Below are 20,441 nucleotides of genomic sequence, written 5' to 3' on the forward strand. Positions count from 1 at the left end.
CAGTGTTACAGAAAGTTAGTTTCTTCCTGAAATATACAAGGTTCTTAGCGAACTTCATATGGTTGAGGCAGAAAGTTTTTTTTTTCACTTTTGGACACAATATTGGATCAGTGGGGCTAATCTGGGGATAAGGCTTGGACAATACAATGCTGACAAGAAAGTTCTTCTATCAGAATGTAGTGAAACTATGGAATTCGTTAAAGCATTGGGATGATTCGTTTAAACATTTTCAAGGCTGAAATAGACGGATGCTTATGGTTGCAGTAATAACTCAAACAAGGCGATGGGCTAACAGCTGGAGAATGCGATTAGCATAGTTATGCCCTTGTTTTTCACCTGTGCAGACTATCTGGGCGGAAAGTTGCCTTCTGTGCTGCAAACCATTATGACTCCATAACTATCAGTAATCAGGTCACTTCGCTCAGTGGACAAAGCAACAGGAGAACGTTTGCAAGTAAAGTGCACCCACGCCAAATAAGAGTGAGACACACTGTTTCGAGATGCATGCTCAGTCGTGATATTTATTGCATCATTAGCTACGCTGTGAATGTGTCCGACTTCTTCCCAATTAAAACATTAACCAGGGTTCATATGAAAATGCTGGGAAAAGTCACTTCTCAAAATTCAAGAGGAGATTGTTCAAGTCTGTCCTTTTGAGTCGAGACTGTTTAGTTACTCGGTACCCATTCATAAATAATCAGAGAGTGACTGAAACCTTCATTGAAAATGATTTCAACATACAATGAATGAGGCCTTTCCTTGGTCGTCATTGGGGAGAAAGTGTGGACTGCAGATACTGGAGATCAGAGCTGAAAATGTGTTGCTGGAAAAGCGCAGCAGGTCAGGCAGCATCTAAGGAACAGGAGAATCGACGTTTCCTGAAGGAGGGCTAATGCCCGAAACGTCGATTCTCCTGTTCCTTGGTCATTATTGTTTTGCAGAGTTTCTGTATTGTTATTCAACTACATATTTATTCCTTCATTTTTTTTGTCTCAGTTTATCTTGCATGAGACTGCCTTACTTATTATTACATGGTACCAAATATCTACTCTACTGTATATGTCGCTTTTTACCTCATTATGTTCAGCTCTGTGTCATGTGTTGTTATATTCGATAATATATAATTCCATGTTCCATTGCACAAATCTCCCTTAGTAGTGCCTTTCCTGTTACAGCTCAATATAGTTTCAGCACAATGACTCTTGTCTTACGGACACCAACAGTTCAGCAAATGAGCATGATACCATTACTCAAAATCATGTTTCAGTTATCACTTTACCTCATGTTGTCTCTATTTATCCTGCACCAGGCCATTAACATCTATCAACGCATCAGAAATTCTATAAGAACCTCCAACACTTGGTGGCGCTAACTGATTTTGTGGTCTTGCTGAACAAATAAATGCTCTGCAGTTTCGACATTGCTCAGTATTTGACTGTGATGGTGACCTCCTCAGATGCCTTCCTTAGTATTTTAAAACGTACTTTGAGCAGTTCAGCCATGGATAAGTGAACTCACTTTGCAAAAATCAAAAAGCAAAAAAAAAAAGCATGAACTGAATAGATGAAAGATTCTTGAGATATTTAGAACAACCTGTAAATAATGAGTGATGGTTTTAGGTTCGAGATGGGTGTATAAGCCTTCACGATCTGGCTGAATATCCGTAATATCCAATGTTTTGTCTATATAACGGACTTCAAACAGGTCCACATATGTCTCAGTTGTCAGAGTAGAACTTGGAGCAGAGAAGTTTGCAGTGATTCCTATACTAACAAGTGTTTAATCCAGCAATGGATATTTTGCAATTACCAACAATTTTGAAAGGTCTGAATTTGAGTCTGAGTCTCAGCACGGAAATTCGATGGATTAAGTCTCTTTCAGTGTCAGACTGCATGTGGCTGCTGTCTGGCGCTTGGCGATTGTTTGGTATCATCTATCTCTCTCTTTCTTCATCTTCCATAGCGAACGTGTTAGCGATTATTATCTTATATCAAGGATGCTGTGGTCTCTCCCGATGCATCACCTGTTACCTGCTAGCAATAGCCGTCGCTGATTTCTTTATTATCATCAGTGGATGTATCCTCAACAGGATTGGCCGCATCTATTTTAGCTACAGCGTTCTGTCCACCACCCCTGGCTGCAGCCTCAGTGCGGTGCTGATCTACGCCACGCGAGATTGCTCCGTCTGGCTGACGGTGGCTTTCACTATCGACCGTTTTGTGGCCATCTGCTGCCAGAATTTGAAGACCAGATACTGCACAACGAAAACTGCGTCACGACTCATAGGGTTCATCTCTGTCCCACTCTGCATGAAGAACGTCCCTTTCTCCTTCATCTACAAGCCCATGTATATACTCGATGCAGTGCCCTGGTTCTGTGATATCAAGACGATATTCCACACTTCGCCCACTTGGCAGGTCTACCGATATTTAAACAATATACTAGTCCGCTTTCTTCCATTGTTCCTCATTGTGCTGTTCAACGCCCTCACTGTAAGACACATTGTAATGGCCAACAGAGACCGTGAGAGACTCCGCGGAGCTGGAAACGATGGAGACTTAGAGATGGTGAACCGCAAGAGGTCCATTGTCCTGCTCTTTGCCATCTCTCTTAGTTTCCTCCTCTTGTGGTTTACATATATCCTACGCTTTCTCCACAGAATGGTTACCGGTGAGGAGTATGTTGGCAAACGGAACTTCAACGACCCCAAGTACATCCTTCAAGAGACAACCAACATGCTCACCTTACTCAGCTCCTGCAACAACATCTTTATCTACGTGGTATCACAGAAAATGTTCCGGGAAGAACTCGAGAAAATGCTGAAGCGCCCCTTCCAAATGTTGACTGCCAGCCCTAAGTGGTAGAAAGAAAAATGTGCAGAACATCTTGCCAGTACTTCCCTTTAGATATGTAAAACCCTCTCCCAGAATCAGCCATTCGTGGCTTCAGGTCTGTGGGAGAACTGTAAGTTGTTCCAGTAGTTCCCTGTTGCTAGCTCAAAACGATTTGAACGTCCAGCTGTCCATTATGGATGCTTAATCAAGGATTGTACCTATAAGCTCAGCAAGTACGTAAAATATTCCATCCTTACTACTTCAAAATGAAAAGAGATTTCTCTCTGCAACCCTGGTCAATAATTATCCCTCGTGTCATAACAAGTGAGGTCATGTTTCTCCTTATTCGCCTTTGTCTTTTCTTTTAATTTGAATCTTACTGTGCTCATTCGATGCTAATTTTGGATAAAATGATTGTAAAGTCCACAGTTTCTTCAAAAGTATATGATTCGTCCTTCCCCCCTTCTGTCCTTCCCTCCTTCCTTCCTTCCTTCATTCTACCCTCCATTCCTTTCTATTCCTCGGTATCAATCTCATTCTAAACGAAACAGGCATACAAATCATAACCAGCTAGCTTCATCCTTTGATGTATTTTTAAATAAGGGCGACTCCAAAGCTCCAGTCGGCCCAACGATCGTGCACATCAACAGAAACAAGATTCATTGAAAAATCAGACAGTGAGATGGTGCGAGGAAACAAACCATAGTTTGGTGGAATAGGAAAAAAGATTCAGAAAACAGACAGGAGACATTTGAGTATGTTCTGCTAATATGCTAATGGGGTCAGAACTGTTCAACAGTGATAAACGCAGGTATAAGAATAAATCATTCTTGAAAACTTGATTTTAATGATGTTTCTGTTTCTTTTGGTAGCGAACGTTTAAATTGATCTTGAAGAGATGAGAGTATTTGTCATTCTAACTGACCATTCATTTCTTAGGTTTAACGGAATTGACGCATTTTTCCTTTCTGAAATATATTTCCATTTGTAAGTATTTATCAATGTGTCACTTAATCAGGCCAGTTTACTAATACCTCCTTAAAAATTACATTCAAAGATTGGAAACTCATCTGTCACGTTTTGGAACGTTTTGGAACATTCCCAACTGTTAGCGAGTTTTGAGAACACTTGTAGCTCAGGTTGAGGTGTCGGGATGTGGGTTTTCTCGATGAGCTGCAAGATCAGTTTTCAGACGTTTTGTCACCATACTCGGTTACACCATCAGTGAGCGTCCGGATGAAGCACTGGTGGTGTGGCCCACTTTCTATTTACGTGATTAGGTTTCCTTGCGTTAGTGATGTCATTTCCTGTTCTCTTTCTCAATGGGTGCCAAATGAGTCCATTTTAATGTGTTTGGTGATAGAATTAGAGTTGGAATGCCATGTTTCTAGGAATATTCGTATGTGTCTCTGTTTGGCTTTTTTCTAGAATGGATATGTTGCCCCAGTCGAATGGATGCCTTTCCTCATCTGTATATAAGGATATTAGTCAGAGTGGATCATGTCTATTTGTGGCTCGTTGATGTTCATGTATCCTGCTGGCCAGTTCTCTGACTCTTTGGCCAATGTAGCGCTTGTTACAGTTCTTGCAAGGTTTTTAGTAAATTATGTTAGTTCTGCTTTTTGTCGGTATAAGAACTTTCAAGTTCATTAGCTCCGGTTTTTGTGTGTTAGTGGGTTTGTGGGCTGTCATGATATCAAAAGGTCTGAGTAGTATGGCAGTCATTTCTTTAATGTAGGGGAGAGTGGCTCTGGTTTCTGGACGTGTTTTGTTTGCTTGTTTGGGTTTGTTTTTGAGAAATTGGCGGGCTGTGTTCATTGGGTACCTTTTCTTAATTCCTGCATTGGTGATTTACCTTTGCTCTTCGTAGATCCTCTGTACTGCCGTGTCTTCTCGCTTGTTGCAATAGTGTTCAAATGCAGCTTAATATTTGGGTGTTGCGATGATTGCTACTGTAGTTCGTTAGTTTGTCTGTATCTGTTATTTGCATGTAGAGACTGGTTTGAAGTTCATCAGTCAGGATTAGTGATGCTGGAAGAGCACAGCAGTTCAGGCAGCATCCAGGTAGCTTCCAAATCAACGTTTCGGGCAAAAGTCCTTCATCACGTGGAGTGGATAGTTGGAAAAGGCGATACCGTCCACCGTCTCCTCCTTGACCTATCACCTTCAGCCCCTTCCCCACTCACCCATTGTACTCTATGCGACTTTCTCCCTACCCCCACCCTCCTCTAGCTTATCTCTCCACGCTACAGGCTCACTGCCTTTATTCCTGATGAAGGGCTGTTGCCCGAAACGTCGATTTCGGAGCTACTTGGATGCTGCCTGAACTGCTGTGCTCTTACAGCACCACGAATCAAGAATCTGGTTTCCAGCATCTGCAGTCATAGTTTTTACCTTGAAATTCATCATTGTCATTTAAAAATACCTTTTAATAACTGCACATAATAAGCAAACATGTTTTTTTTTCCCTGAGGTAAGTATGGCTGCTCTGTCTTCGCTGATGACAGCTACACAGCAATCAGTGAGAACAATAGGTGTAAACTGTCTTCTTGGTCTTGGAGCGCCCTCTGGTGTGCACAGGCTGAAACTCTCAAGGGAGGTTTTTGTGCAGGATCCACGATATCTCTGTATCAATGTGAGCTGCATGGCACAGAGATACACGGCGCTGTCGGAGATGAGGCTTTTGCGAATAAAGAGTTCAGTGATCTTGCCAGTTTTATTTGAAGAAAATCAGTCACTGATGCCAGTGTTCCTGTGCATATTCGTCCCAATAAATCGAAACATGAACTCTGGAGGCTGCACGTGTCGCTGACTGTACCAGTATGCATAAGGGTTAGAATCACTTGTCTTCAAATTGCAGTTGAGGGCGATGTCCTTTCCCTCTTCAACCGTCATTTCAGCAACCGATTGCTCCACTGAATCCTGCTGGCTCCATTCTAACAGGTGAAACACAATTAAAATGACAATCAATATCATACTCATATTGATCAACATAATCGTCACCATCTCATCGATAAACAATAACATTCTTTTTGTAATATTTAGCCCTTTTCTGAGAAAGAGATACTTACTGAGAATAGACACGATTATGAGGATTGGTATGAGATATTTCCCCATCATATTTGCCGACTCTGCAACTCGAACAGTGCAGAATTACAGATCCTTGACGAACTGCTTTGCTGATCTTGTCAATAACATAGATGGTGCAGCAGAAGCAATCTCTTCAAAAGCACAATTGGGTCAGAGTGAATGTGAGGGTGTGGGGGCGGGGTAAAAGCAGGAAACTGAAGCTTTGGGCGGGGACACGGTCGATTCTGAACTTGGCAATATGTCTAGTGACTCTCGGCGGCCTTCAGAGCCGAGAGAGGTTTAAAAAACATGACATTTCCATCACGGATCTGTTTTCAAAACTTGGAAAATGCTACTTACCATATTTCAATACTCTACATCTTTGATAATACATACGAGTATTTTAAATTTATCCCCATAGAATTTCAACGCCATAAATGACATTGCTGAACGTTAGCGACGTTCTTATAGTCCTGGTTTGAGGAATGGTAAATGATGTAGCTGGAACACTGCATTTGGCAATATAATCATCGGCCGGTCCACTGTTCTTCCTTCACACATGGCTGATTTCAACTACAGGGCGAACTTCGTTTCTGTGGGCCTGGTTTCCGGAGCTTCAATTACCCGCGGGTTACTGTAGCACAAATATATTGCAGGGAGCCTTCCAGAACCAGGGACCGGGGAGTGCCAGGAATGCACAGTTCCATTTAGATGAATGGGTTCGCTACTATCCACGATTTCAGGCTTCTGTAATAGATCTTGGAATGTATCCCCCATAGGTGAGGGGGAGTCCTGCATTGAACATTTAAATCAAAGAAAAACAAAAGTAAGTCGTGTCACTTGATTTTGAATATGGTAGATTTACTTTGTTAATTTTAATGTTCAAAACGTAAACCATGAAAAAAGCATGGAAATCATTGATGCTATGTTTATTTTGCAATGGCGTGTAATGGCATCGTAGTGGTATTACTGCATAAGTAATTAATAGGCTCAGACAAGTGCTCTGCAGGGAGGTCGACTAATGGAATTTAAATTCAGTTATGAAATAATCTGCAATTCATTAGTACCTGGAAGGATATTTGTGACATTGTAATCGATTGGTGTACAATTAAAGAAAAAGCTGATATTCTTTCAGTAAAGAATGATGTCTTCGTTAAATGGTCTGGTTGACACATGACTCCAGAATAACCAATGCAGTTGACGCTTGACTGGCCTCCAAAAGCTTTTGAAAGACACCCGTTGAAGGGCAATTAAGGAAGGGTAACGAATCCTGTTTATCCGGGGACACACACACACCTTATGATGGGATAAATAAAAGTCCCATATTGAAGGAACACATATTTGCATGATGATCACCTTAAAAGTAAACATTTTAAATGTGACCATTGATCGTATGATCTGGTACCCAGAATGCATCACGACTGTTTTTTTTCTGACATTGCTGCATTCATCTTTTTTCTGCATTCTCTTATCCTGCCTTGGAATCATTATCTTCGGGGATTTTCACATTCTGCATCATTAGCTTTTTTTTTAATATGTGCGAATTGCTTTAACATTGAACGGTGTTCTGTGAGATTATTGTAGTTATGCAGATGCCCCTCATCTGTCAGGCTGCCAAACACAGATATTACACATGTTTTAGGAAGAATACTCATTTGCTGTTTTGTTTTTTTTTTCAAATCACTGATACGCATACGTGGTTAGCTGCAGAATAGTGTATTCTCAATGAAAATGGAAGTCTGCGGTGATCCCGAAATAAAGTGCATTAATTCCCTCCCATAGTCAGTGCAATGATAAGCATGTTCAAAATGAAAAATTTCATGTTGCTTTGCTGGATACAATCATAATCCGAGCACAATTGAATGTATCTGACTCGCTGTTACAAACAGACCTGAATACAACGCAGCTATGACTTGGATTTCAGAGGCTGTCATTGTACACTGCTTTCACATTTTGCATCACCGCAAGACCCATTGCACGGCAATAAACTGCGGTGTCAGACAACAGCAGCTTCAAGATTGTCAATAGGTACAACTTTTCAGTCTGCTGGCGGACATCGGAAAACCAGAGCTGAGCAAAAATTACCTTTAATGTGTCGCTGCCCGTCATGTACATCTGGAGTTCGAACTCGGCCTGTCTGTCTCGACACTGATGGTACCAGAAAAAGTGGTGAGTAGCGCCCTCTGTCTGCGTGATAAAAGGATTGTGCTGAATGACAGATTTCCGATCACTGAGACCTGGAGCAAAGGGTTAAAGAAAACGATTAAACGTTCCACAGATGGCGAAAGTTCACCGTCGGTAGGAACTAGAGCCCAAAGAAAATTTCTTTTGGCCATCACGCCCATGTCTCTCTGTTTGTAATTACCAGGATCAGAAACCCTCCCATTTCGACGTATTAAACAGCAAGTCCCTACGCCTATTTCACTCTCATGTGTACGTCTACTTTACGCTTCTATGCCTCTTTAATTTTCTTTTCAACGATTTCTCAATGAGGCTGACATTTTCGCCAAAAGCAATTGCTGAAGAAATTCCGTCTGCACTTCCAGATAGACGATTTTTGGGCACAAAGGTCTGAAACATCCACGGGGAAAGCAACCTCTCCACGTCTAATGCACCTATTAGTCAATCTAACGGTATAAATCAGCCAACCCATCTCTCTTCTCCTTAGTAGAGAAAGCAAGCACAATCTTTGCATTGATTCATGGAAGATGTTCTGTTTCCACTTTCGTATGTTTGCTGGAATAGCTTTTCATTTCGATTTTGTGGCTCCATAACTCCTTCTGTATGGAAGAGATGAGAATTGCTGACAATAATTCAAGGTTGTTCCAATCCAGGTTAGATGCACTTTTAAACCTTCTACCTTGTTTTTATTTCAAATTTACCCGACAACAATGTCAATTTTTTAAAACATTAAACTTCTCACCGATAATACAGTTCACAAAGACCAGAGCAGTAATGAAGCGTCACATCACGGCTGCTCTAGTATTCGAGAGGCCGTTCTGTACGCAAAATATTGAACAAAAAAATCTGGAAGCATTAGCAAAGGCTCAATAGATGCCACCTTTTCCATAACGTGTGATAGGATGTGCTCAGATCGTTGGACCTGATTGGTCTAACGTCACTTCCGTCAACACAACTTTGCATTTATTAAAAGCACGTTCTTCTCTTCAGAAATAAAGCTGAATAAACATAGACGATTGACCTCTAACTGACTTCATAGGCAATGAGATCTCCAACAGAATTAGAAAAACTTTATTCTCAAACTGACTTGACAAACATTAATATTTCCAAATCAACTGAGGGATAATTTGACCAATATTTGACTTGAGAGAGAGAGAGTTTGGTCTTAAATTTATCAAAGATCCAGATTCCATGTAATTCAAAAGAGAGCCATTTTGATACCCCACTGAACCAATTGTTTTCACTGGTTGATTCTCTCTAATCCAAGGAACATGATCAAGAGAATTAAGAGAGAAAATAAATACGCCTTACTTTATGTATTGAATCTTGATATGAAGTATAAATCAAGGAGCTAGAGAAGAAGGAAAGCAGACTTCCTGCTAATTTTCGGAAAAAAGTGCTGTAAAGACATTTGCAATGGATTGAAACATGCATAGCTGCAGAATTTATGAAGAGCGATGAGTTGAATAGCTATTCAGTTCTTTCAAAGAGAAGTCAGGGACAGAATGTCTGAATGACGTCGATTTGCTTTACATGTTTCCAAATTTTGTCATCTTTTGTCCCCACGATTTGCACCTCAGTGACTCTGTTACTAAGGGAACACAGTGGTCACAGAGTTCTCAACATTCACCAGCTCCGGATATAGCTGAGTGGCGCTGTGCACTTTCTGTTCACACTGCCGCCCACAGCTTTCGTTTGCTGCTGTCACAATGAAATGCCTTCCCGTCCACGTGTTCCTTAAGGGTTTGCTGAAGGCCGCATTCGTTGCCATTGATTGGGTCACCTTTGACCGGGAATTAAGGATGTAGTTTTACCCAGTCGTTGACTCCAAATCCACGGAGCACAACGAGAAACGGCCTTGTCTTGCTCCTCGTGATTATCTGTCATGTCAGAAGGTATTTTGTTTGCCAGCAAAATTCAATCCCACCCCAACCCCCACCCCGTCCAGATGTTTGTAACATATTTTCTTTCATTAACATGAGATCAGCAGGGGACAACATAATAACCTGTTCCTGATATAACAGTTAAGGAGGGAAATAATGTCACAGTAACATGCAACTTGAAGACATACGATTCTGTCCCTAAAGTTTACTACCACTGTGAACAACCACAGCAGCATGCACAGCATGTTTATTTGTTGCAGAAGTGATGTCAAACAGAAATTATGACTCCACGGATATATTCTCTGTGAAATCGAATAAAATTACGAAGACTGCCAAGTTCGCGACCAACAAGGCCGTCATCTTCACCAGCGGGGTTCATCTCTGTGCAATGAGTGGCACTGATGCAGACTGAAAGCTGATCCCACGCAAAAAAAACTCATTTACAGTTGCAGGGAGAGTCATTATTCCGTAATTGTTATTCAGTAACACCAGATTTCATTGTCATAATGGAAGGGATCTATGCATCTATCTGAGGAGATTGTCCAGAATTTTCGACTTACTTGAGGAGCTATTGGGCCATCAATAAGCCAAATTCAAGTTAAATTCCCGAGTAATCACTTGTAATACTATTTGTAACCGGTCCCCCAAATGACTCATCATTCTGACTTGGAAATATACTGCAATTCCATCTGTGTCACACAGTGATAATCTCGTAACTCCCTTCCAAACAACACTCCCGGTATCCTCATACACCAATGGCAACAACAGGTCAAGTACCCAACTCACCAGTACCTTCTCCTTGGTGATTAGGCCTACACAAGAATTTTTCTGTAAAGGAATCTTTAGAAATATAAACGCATCGTTTTTTTTTGTTACCATTTCCTCTGGAAGACTGAATTACCTGTCATCTGAGCCGATGTTCCAGTTCAGTGCATTTCCTTTCACTGACACTCTCAGTGTCTCAGATCTATTCAGGGTATTAGGCAGTGAGTTGAGAGTAACCTGCGTAGGTCAACATATGAGTGAGTGTCGGGAGTAGAATCAATGTTTCCAAATATCCACGTTCCATTTCTCGAGTCAACAAGACGATGCTGTTGGTCAGAGTCTAGACTCTGTGGCGATCAATGCTGATTGGCAATTATGCAAATTTTCGTCTCTTATTTCCCGGAAGTAATCTGATTCTGAAGTTGAAGTATCTCTCTGACCGATAATTTCATTATGGAACAGTCTTGTCAATTCTGTGTCATGATCATCCTGTGACTGCTGCCGCTGTCTTCAGACAAAAGGAGAGCTGTTCCATGAAAACGACTGGCGGGACAATCATTGAATCTCCTAGCAGCAACGCACAGACTTCCGCAGCTCACTTTGTGGAAGCAATCGAGAAAATCTAATTATAAAACAGATTCTTCGATTTTGTTTCTCTGTCAAATTCCAGGCAGCGAATGCATTTAAAGCAAACATAGAAACTGCTAGAGGAATGGGCCGAAAATACAGATTAATGTTTCGGATCCCGGGGCCTTTGTTCAAAACAAATTCACGATTTCTTGGGCCTGAAGTTGACTGAATCTCCAGTGAGTTACTGACTTCTCAGACTCGCATTGATGGACAACAGACTGAATCTGACATCAATGAGCCAAAATATCGTTTTTTTTCAGAGTTAGTTTCGTGCGGCCTCTTTAACTCTCGTGGAAGTGTTCGTCTGTGGATGAAAATGAAGCTCACTTACAGCAGGGAGAACTAAAACAATTTTACCATGTCGAAAATCAGTCTTATTCTTTTCTAAATAAAATGTTAGATTAAGAATATTACATAGATGTACACGAGAACTCCCACGACAACGAAGGCTGTGGGTCGAGTGCTGGAAAATAGCATCAGAACAGATGACTGGAATTGAAACGTTGGGCGAAGACACGTCTTTCTGTGCTGGTAAAAGTCGATGGCATGATTATTTTGCAAAAGAATAGATACATTTCAGTCATGAAAGAGATGGAAAATGAAAAATATCAAAAGTTAAAAATGTTATGATTTTTAAAAGTTAAAAGGCTTCCCTTTTAACTGTTAAGTGTCTTCCCTTTTGGTCCAGCAGTTAAGATTCAGCATGTATTCAGCCAATCTCAAATTCATTTTCCAGTCAGGAAATGAGGATTTATTGCTCCTTCACAATCTCATCAACTGGCCAGAAGTCTTTGACAGTGAAATCAGTGAAACCAGATCGGCTCTGTCAGATTCAGTGAGAATGTATCACATCACATGAGCCAGATGCAAATGGGAAGATCATCGTTATCCAGTATCTCAGATCACTGGGCTGCAGTGTTACAGAAAATTAGTTTCTTACTGAAATATACAAGGTTCTTAGCGAACTTCATATGGTTGAGGCAGAAAGTTTTTTTTTTCACTTTTGGACACAATATTGGATCAGTGGGGCTAATCTGCGGATAAGGCTTGGACAATACAGTGCTGACGAGAAAGTTCTTCTATCAGAATGTAGTGAAACTATGGAATTCGTTAAAGCATTGGGATGGTTCGTTTAAACATTTTCAAGGCTGAAATAGACGGATGCTTATGCAACAAGGAAATCTAGTGTTCTGGGGTAGGCAGGAAAGTGGAGTTGAGGATCAGCAGATCAGACTCAATCGTCTTCTGCTCCGAGGTTTTGTGATCTTATCATGAAGATACATCACTAACCTGATTATGGATTTGAAGGTTGAACTGAGAGAGAACAATTGAGCTGCATATAACAGCAATATAAAGCTTTAACTGCTACATTCGTGTTTATTCCATTCTTGATTTCCTGTCTGTCTCGGTGTGCAATTGTTCTGCGCATTTATCTGCGATCACAAATGTTACTGCCTCAACATCATGCAGGGATAATGTCTTCTTGTTCTCCTCCCGGCAGCTTCGATCATCATGTACCACCACACATGGGAACCATTGGTTTCTGAAGTCACATTCTCTCTTGGCCCTTTTTCTGTCAGGCTTTCTCCTGAGGTTCACCGGGATGTCCTTTTGGACACCATTCGGTAGCTTGTCTCTGTATTATGTCATTCCTCTGAACATTGATCCTAAATGCTCACACATGTAAAATTATGAAATTTATTGGATTCCAAATCTCTTGGTGTTCTGGAACTCGTGGCATGTAAGCTGTGCAGAAACAGAGTTCCTCATAACTTTTAAGAAGTATTTCAATGAATGGTTGCAGTACCAACTCAAACAAGGCTATGGGCTAACAGCTGGAGAATGGGATTAGCATAGTTAGGCCCTTGTTTTTCACCTGTGCAGACTATCTGGGCGGAAAGCTGCCTTCTGTGCTGCAAAACGTTATGACTCCATAACTAGCAGTAATCAGGTCACTTCACTCAGTGGATAAAGCAACAGGAGAACGTTTGCAAGTAAAGTGCACCCACGCCAAATAGGAGTGAGACACACTGTTTCGAGAGGAGGGTGGAGTGGATAGGTGGAAAAGGAGATACCGTCCACCCTCTCCTCCTTGACCGAACACCTTCATTCCCTCCCCCACTCACGTATTGTACTCGATGCTACTTTCCCCCCACCCCCACCCTCCTCTAGCTTATCTCTCCATGCTTCTGGCTCACTGCCTTTTTTCCTGATGAAGGGCTTTTCCCCGAAACGTCGATTTCGAAGCTACTTGGATGCTGCCTGAACTGCTGTGCTCTTACAGCCCCACTAATCCAGAATCTGGTTTCCAGCATCTGCAGTCATTGTTTTTACCTTGAAGTTCATCATTGTCATTTAAAAATACCTTGTAACAACTGCAATAAATACTAGATTGGACAAGCTAGCATAACAGTGGTGTACAGGATACATGAACGCCATTGGTCATTTTGAATATGGCTGTGTGTCTTTTTGCCCGTGTGTAAATGTGGTTCACTTTCTCATTATTCCGAATCCCAACTATGCTCATTTTAGTTGCAATTAAATTCTAAATAAGATGTATGAAGTTTATCGGTGCTTAGTTCGGGTAGGTTGGGAGAAGATGTTCCCCTTATTAAACTGGTTGACAAATGCGGGCACAGTTCTAAGGTAAGAAGGGATTTGAGGAAACAAAATCTCTCAAAGGGCCTTGGTTATGCGAAACCCATTGCTTAACATAATACAGGCAAGAAATTGCAAAACGTTTCAAATGTGTTTGCATGCGTGTTAAAACGCCACCGCATGTCACACAATCAGTCATAATGGTGAAATTTGGATTCAACAGTTAAATGTTTGATTTCTGACGTGGAAGTGTGGAATGCAGCAGTTTTTTCATCTTGATGTCAAGACTCTTTGGCTTAGTGGCAGGAGAGAGCATCGTTTTCGACCAAATTTAACGATGGGCAATTGGAAATGAAATGACATTGCCTGAGCTAAGTTCCCCCACGATCAACAGCCTGAGTGCAACCATTGACAAGAAACTAAAATGCATTCTCAATTCAAACAGCAGATCAGAGGCTAGAAATACTGCAGCGAGTCATTTACATCCTGATTCGAGAATCACGATGAATTTTCAGCAAGTCACAAGAGTATGATGAAGTATTCTCCAATTTCCCAGATAGCTCACAAAGCATGCATCGAACATATACTGCAGGCAGAGCAAAGCAGACCGGATAATTATTGTGGCATCCACCATCACTCTCAAAGGTTCAAATACAATTTCTGCCTGCGTGGTTTGGTTGGAACGCAAAGTTTTCTATTTTATTCATTTTTGCAGGAGTGGTTGCATTGGGCTCGTTGTGTTCTATGCTGGCGTTTTACACACTGTCAGTCAGGATTCATATACTGATAATTAATATGTATATGATAACGTCACCAACAAATGAATTAAATGAGCGAACCTGATTCCCTAATTTATAGAATACATAGGCACCTGAGCGAAAAGACGAGTAGAGGCGATTTCAGGTTAGTAGTAAGACCTCCAGTCAGCATCTCCCATCAGAAACTCCAGTTGATACATGTATGACAAGTGGATTTGGAATAACAGCCTAAACATTCGTTACCAGCACTTTGTTTTAAGATAATGGAATTACTCATTTCTCAATGTTACAAACTGAAGTTTCATAGATGTGTGTTGAATGTTCATTGAACTGCATTTGAGCTGCATGATGCAATTTAGCTTCTCCCTGGAGACTCTCAGTTAGAATAAATGAGAGGCAAGTTGAATCTGTTGGATAACTAAATTGTGCAGCTTTGAGAATTTCCTGAGGAAGACATAAGACAATACTAATGAGCAAGGAAGTTGCAGAATATGTGATCTCGGCAGTTAAAATCACAGCAGAGTGATTAATATCAGACCGAATAAACTGAAAAAGTGCAGTTATTTTGAGATGTCAGGTGGGAACAGCATGCGAGTTATTAATCTATGTGGTCTTTCACAAATTAAACAATGACGTTATTAAAGGTGAGTGATTACCAGCCCAATGCTCATATAATCAGGGAGCATAGATTTTTCAAGAACAGGTCTGGTTATGAATACGGAATGTGTGACATGATTTTGTTTATCTATTAATTTGGATAGCTCGCTACTGGAATTGAAAAATTGACAGGAGAACAGCGTTGGTTCGAGGAAGGCTCTGTCTGCAAGGTACCTGAAAACGTTGTGTGTGGCAGGGATAGAAAGTCGCAGGAGATCCATCACCCTGCTCTTACCATCTCAGTCAGCTTCCGACTGCTGTTGGTCACTGAATTGGGATATATCCTACTCCTTCTCTTTAATGAAAGTAAAGGTATAAAGGTGATATAGACTTCAACTGTCTGGATTTCCAAAATGTAGACTGCATCCTGAAACAGACGAATGACTTGTTCCAGCTACTTAATCCCCACAACAACATATTCATCTACGCAGAATCTCAGAATACGTTCCACGACGAGCTCAAAATACTGATGTATCACTCCACCACACTCAGGAATTTTTTTACTGAAACTTCACACACTGCTTCGTTTCATGCCTGTGTCTCAAAGTGCAGCACTTACTTTTCATTCAGAAAATGGTCAATTTAGGATGCCTATCCACCTTTCTTCTTCCTTCCTTCCTTCCCTCCTTCCTTTATTCTTTCCTTCTTTCCTTCCTTCCTTCCTAATTGTTCATGACCGTACTTCACGATGCCCCAAGGAACCTTTCCTCGAATCGAGTGTATGGTTTCCCTTGAAGTGTAAAATTCCCAAATTTGTTCAATCCTGGAAGATCATCCAGTTCCTCACTGTTTGGTAATACATTGTAAACACCTGTCTCCCCTTTGAAACCCAAGATGGGTTTTTGCTGAACATAGACAATGGTGTAGAATTACCTACTTTCCTGTAAAATATTGTAATCGTCGAGACAATCTGCATCATAACATAATTTTTAAAAATGAACTACTTTCATTAAAGACATGTGATATACTGGATAATAGACAGTCTCCAGCCAGACGTTTACAAAAGCCCATATACTCCCATAACTACCTGTACTACACCTCCTCCCACTCAGTATCGTGCAAGAACTCCATTCCATTCTCCCAATTCCTCTGCCCGCACAGCATCTGCTCGGATAAAGAGACATTCCACTGCCAAGCATTGCAGTTGTCCACCTAATTTGAAAAACACGCTTTTCCTGCTTCTGTCGTCCAGACATCCTTCCACCGCACCTCCTCCTTTCCCCACTCAACTGCTCTAAATCCCACCCTAAATGCAATGAACACAGCGTTCCCCATGTTCTGACCTTCCATCCCTCCAGCCTCCACATTCAAAATGTCACACGTACACATTTCCACCAGCTCCAGTTTGACCCAGCACCAAAATCAACTTCCCCGCCCCACCCCTCTCTGACTTCTGTAAAGCTGTCCCATTGCCAAAGGCTGGTTTGCGTTGCCATTCCCAACAACACTCAGTTACCTTTCCCTGACTTCAAAAAATTTGCAAAACCTGTCAGCACACTCCCATTCGCCTCCATCCTGCGCTTCAAACCGTCCTTCCAATTAAGTCAAAAGTACAGCTGCCTCTTCTCCACACCACATTACAGTATCCAGTGTTCACGGCGTGGTCAAGTCGACAACGGGAAGAGTCCAAATATAAACTCAGTGCACATTTCGCCGAGCATGTCGACCTGACCTCCCAGCCACTGCCCATTTTAATTCCCCTTCTCACTCCCTTCCCATACCACCATCCTTGGCCTCCTCCACTGCCGCAGCAAATCTAAACGCAAGTTAGAGGAACAAGAGATCATTTTCTGCATATCCAGGGAATGAGCAAAATAGTAAATCTTCAGTGATTAGAAGGAGCAATCTTGTTTGAAATGTTAAGTGATCGACGTATAAATTCATTGTATAGAACGCACAAAATGTTAACAACAAATGCAGAAAATAAGACAACTCAAAAACTCACACACATACAAACCACTTATTTCGAGATACACAAACGTTAGACACACAACCACATGCACACATATTCATATAAAGTCAGAGGTACATGCGCAACGAGACTCACAGCTTTTATAAAACACATACTGCGATGGATTTGAAAGCATGTACGTATTTTTATGATAATGAATTTGTTTTGCACTGGGAGCTTGAAAGCGCATAACATCTGACTAGATAGCACTCTTAGCGTGCACTGTATCTTTGAGAAAATGCAACATTTGGCAGTGAAACTGATGCATGATTGTTTTAGAACAATTTGAATTTCGCCAATCTGCTTTAAGTATGCCTCAGGACACGAAGACACAATCGATTTTGAATCTATTGATTTGCCAAAATCGAACCAATGAGACAATCCGATGTTGGGTGGATAAAATTGGCAATTTGACATTTGAATTTAGAAATTTAGAATTTGACATTTAGACATTTGGCAACTGTCATCGACATACAGAGCCAGCTAAAACACTAGCTATCAAAGGCACCTTTTACATCTGAAACAGTTTTGCTATCAAAGACAGTAGATGTCACAGGGATGTCTCCCGCAGAAGAAGTTGGACAGTGGAGAAGACAGCCGCTGTGTGATTTTGAGATTAAGTTGATGCAATTTAACTGTGGTTGTATTGGAACAGCATATTGTTATAGAGTTGTATGGAGATAGCAATCATTAAAGAGAAAGAACGCATAGTGATACAAATAGTTGTTGTTTCTTGTTCACTTTTAGAGTTAAACAATGCATTGGTAATCTTTCTTCAAATAGAGAAATTTAGGAGTTCTTCAAACTTTTACAACTACGAGACAAGGTAAGGTCTTCTGGGTGTTTGGTTTAATTAGTAGATTGGGTTTAATGACGTATCGTAAGAATACATTTACATCAAAATTCCTTCACAGATAGTCAGGTCGGCATAACATTTAAGCCCTGACAAAGACGGGAAATGAACTGAGGAAATAGACAGACACTGAGAAAAGACACAGCTTAGACGAAAGAAACTGCAGAAAAAGTCTCAGAAACTATCAGATAAAATAACTAGTCATCTTCTGAGAGTCGTTTTATTTCTTATTCAAATCAAATTTGCTCATAAAACATTCAAAGCATATCTCCATCAAAAGCAAATCAAGAGACGAAGAAAAGTTAACTTTAATCTGAAATTAAAACTAAATAAGCAAACAATACTCCCCCTTCCAGCAAAAGTTCATTCATGATGAGAAACTCGAATTATCCAAAGTAAATGAAATGTACAACACCTATCGGGGCAAGCCAAAATACACATTTGCTCAAATATCGTGCACTCCCACTAACAACTTTCAAATGCCTCCACAAATAACCTCTAAGGTCATATTCGCACAATAATTATTCATGTAAAATAACATAATAATTCTAAAGAGCACTGAATACACTAGATAGTATTGCAACCACATAATAAAGTTATCTTGTCAAATATCTAACCAATCAATATTTTCTTCATGTTGCATCACAGCATAAAATTTTGAACAACATCGTTTTCTTTGCAACATAAGTACAGATCTACGAGTTACCTCAATATCATCTGATGTCATTTAATACGGCAATATCCATTGTAAATTCTTTGAAATCTCTTCTACTCCGAGAGAGTTGAAAGCTGGAAAAAAATGGCTCATGGAAGGGAAGAAATTAATTTCATGCAAATTTACAAAACAAAAGGAAAAGGACTTACTGCACATCCATTTCCTACCTAGTGCACCAGGTGAAAATAGAATCGGAATTGTAAATAAGAGCCCATTGCCTCCTCCACACATTTTTGAGACGTGATTCCTGAAGCTTCAGACCTTCACGCAGTGGCAGATTCAAATCAGTCATAAGTTATTTCAGATAGTCAATTTCTGGTCCAAACCGCTAATTACCCTCAATCCCATGTTTCCGTATTTTGTGTAATACCCAACCGTGGGAAATCTTCTCAAACACCTTCATGAAATCCATTTGCATCACAACGCATCAACTGCTTTACCCTCATCCACCTGCTTAGTCACCTTCTCAGCAACTCAATAAAGTCTGTGAGATACGACCTACCCTTCACAAAACCGTTTTGAATACCCCTAATCAACTTATTTCTATCGAGGAGTTTATAAATCCGATCTGTTCTGGCCTTTTTCAACACTTTATCTGCAATTGAAGTAAGGTTTACTGGTCTGTTATTACCAGGGTTGCCTCTACGCTCCTTTTTGAATAAGGGAACAACATTTGCTTTCTTCCAGTCTTCTGGCACTATTCCTGTAGACAATGACAACATAAGGATCCAAGCCAAAGGCTCATCAATCTCCTCCCTGGCATCCCAGGGAATCCTTGGAAAAAATCCATCCGGCACAAGGGGCTTCTCTATTTTCACTGTTTCAAGAATTGCTGACACCTCTTCTTTGTGAACATCAATCTCATCTGGTCTAGTAGTCTATAACACAGTATTGTCCTCCACATCACTATCTTTTCTTCCATTGTGAATACTAATGAAATATATTCATTTAGCGTTATCCCTATCTACTCTGACACGGCACACAATTTCCCACTGCTATCCTAGATTGGACCTAATCTCTCTCTCGTCATTCTTTAATTCCTAATGTACCTAGTGAAAGCCATAGGAGCCTGCGGCCATACTAGTCTGAAAACGCCCGATCTCGTCTGCTCTGGGAAGCTAAGCAGACGCAGGCCTGGTTAGTTCTTGGATGGGGAACCGCCTGGGAATACCAGGTGCAGTAGGCTGTTTCCGCCAGCAGGGGCTGCTCAAGTCACCCCTCTGCTCTCGTGTTGTGCCACGCACGCAATGCAGCGACAGGTTATTTTCCGGCCCGGACGGAATTTCACATTGGCCCCAAGGTCCCGTACTTCCCGCGGGAGCCTGTGCCCCACAACCTGAGGCTCCTCCGGAATTTTAATTTTGTCCCTTTCAGGGATATAAAAAGGAAGGCCCTGTATCGACTGCTGCTGCACACCGTCCACCTCTTCTCCCTCATCCACCGTCCGGACACGCCTTGGCGTGCCCATTTGCCACCGGGCGGTGGGGATCCCCAGTGGAGGGCTCTCTAAGCGGGAGTCCTCCCCCTTTCTCTCGGGGATCTGGGGT

General features: G+C 41.2%; 1 pseudogene; it reads left to right on the forward strand.

The window, feature by feature from the left end:
• Window positions 1–19,961: 19,961 nt before the first annotated feature.
• LOC140472675 (5S ribosomal RNA) lies at window positions 19,962–20,080 on the forward strand (annotated as a pseudogene).
• The last annotated feature ends 361 nt before the right edge of the window (window positions 20,081–20,441 follow it).

The sequence above is a fragment of the Chiloscyllium punctatum genome, unplaced genomic scaffold (assembly GCF_047496795.1).
Source record: "Chiloscyllium punctatum isolate Juve2018m unplaced genomic scaffold, sChiPun1.3 scaffold_403, whole genome shotgun sequence".
Classification (NCBI taxonomy): Eukaryota; Metazoa; Chordata; class Chondrichthyes; order Orectolobiformes; family Hemiscylliidae; genus Chiloscyllium; species Chiloscyllium punctatum.